The sequence below is a fragment of the Triticum aestivum genome, chromosome 6D, assembly GCF_018294505.1.
Source record: "Triticum aestivum cultivar Chinese Spring chromosome 6D, IWGSC CS RefSeq v2.1, whole genome shotgun sequence".
Taxonomy (NCBI): Eukaryota; Viridiplantae; Streptophyta; class Magnoliopsida; order Poales; family Poaceae; genus Triticum; species Triticum aestivum.
In genome coordinates, this window is record NC_057811.1 from 408,752,480 (window position 1) to 408,754,536 (window position 2,057).

Genomic DNA, 2,057 nt, shown 5'->3' on the forward strand with positions numbered 1-2,057 from the left:
ATGGCCGGGGCGGCGGCGGACCGGCAGTGGGGAGTGTTTTCGGGGCGGGCGGGGCGGCGCACCGCCGGCCGCGTGCGACGGGGGGCTGCTATTTGGCCGGTGGTGGCTGGTGGCTCAGGGGGGTGGAGGTTGAAGATGAACCGCGGGCCCTTGATTTCGTATCCAACGGCTACAAAATCGACTGACCAGAGATGAAAAAGTCAGTCGACCGACGTGTAGCCTCACCTTGCTAGTGCGTTCAGTTTCGACAGCAAAATTCAGTTTCAACAGCAAAATTCAGTTTCGACAGTTAAGTTCAGTTTCGACAGTTAAGTTCAGTTTCGACAGTTAAGTTCAGTTTCGACAGTTAAGTTCAGAGATGAGCGGCTGATGTATTTTACATCTAGCACTTTGTGGTTATGTATTTTACGTCATGTATTGGAGATGCTATTAGAATTCCACTCAGGTTAACGTTGTTCGTTGTCTCTCTTCTCCTGCTTCAGCCTCGGCATCGTAAAACTCACCGGAGCTGCTCCAACGACGAAACCCTCCATCACAGCGGAGCAGTACCTTGGGCTCCATCTCCAGAGGCCTAAGATCTTCTTCCCCTCCTCCGACAGCAAAGTCAGCCGGAGCATCCTCACCGGCCAACTCAATCACGCTGAGATCGACATGGCTTCGCCAAAGAGGTTGTACACTTGTTGCATCTCTTTTTTACTCTACATGTTATATATATTGTCCACTGAGCACACGGATTTGTTCCTTTAGTGTCTCCTTGAAAGAAAAAACGTAGGAATTTTAATTTTCACTTGTCCTCCTTTTCAAATTCCTATTCATGAAGCACAAGACTAAGAGATAGTAGCATAATAGCATTATAACCGTACATTTTCTTGTGGTTTGACTTAATCTCACCATGCTTCTTTGCATCCTGTGATCTTCCAATTGTTGTGAATCAAACACCCAGATTGGCAGAAATCCTGTGTTTTTAAATTCTCTGTTTTGCACGTGCATTCCTATCCTATTCCTGTCTATTTCCTATCCCTGCATTGTTGGAATCCTCCAATTCAAACGAGCCCTTACAAAATTACTTCTCTTACAGATAGTTGTCAAAGAAAACCTTGCGTGGTTTGTCCCACTCCTGCTGCACCGTCGTCCACCCCAGCTCAGCTGCTCCAACGACGGAAGGGTCCAGCACAGCAGGGATCCGGCCTCCAGACTGTCTTTCGCCGCCTCAGATTTTCTTCCCCGCCGCTGGCAGCCATGAAAACTGCATTACCATCATCAACCGAGCAGATGACCTCGAGGACTACACGAGTCCGCAAGAGAGGTCGCACTCTTTCGTGTCTGCTTACGTTATGCATCGCTTAATATTACATGCTACTTTATCGTCCTGTTCACCGATTAGACTCTGAGTCAGCTCCAAACTAATGGTCAAACTTGAGTTTTTAAATGGTTGTGGGGTACATATCGGGGCCGCTATCAATAGTATCTATCTACTATCTGGTTAATCTCCGGTGTCTACTATGAGTTTCATGTTGGGTGGGAAACAAACAATAAAGAAGCCATTATCTGTATTTTTTAACTAAAGCCATTATCTGCCTGCTATTATTGGTTTTGGGTCTATCCACAGGTTGCTACCATCACTCTGGATTTCTGCATGCACTCCTTACATAATCTCACTATGTTTTATTCCTATGCATGACAGTTATTGTAAACAATGGAACTGAACATGTAGAGCAAAAGAATCGAGCCTTGCATGGCAATAAAATTTCATGCAGACGTCGCTCCATGGTAGGCACAAAGGCAGCCCCCCTCCACGCATTTCGGATTGTAATCGAGAGGAAGATATCTGTTCTGAGGGGGATTCAGAAGGAGAAGACAACTCCTATTTACCCCCTGAGGTCTTCGCTCTAACTTGGCATGCTGATGTTGGTTATATCATGCATATGGTGTCTTGCATTGCTTACTTTATACATCAAATATGTCATCTGCTTAGTTTAGACATCCTTTGTGCGACTGCCATCTGTTTGGATTATTCATCGTTTATGTGAATTATGCAACGCCATCTTGTTTAGCCA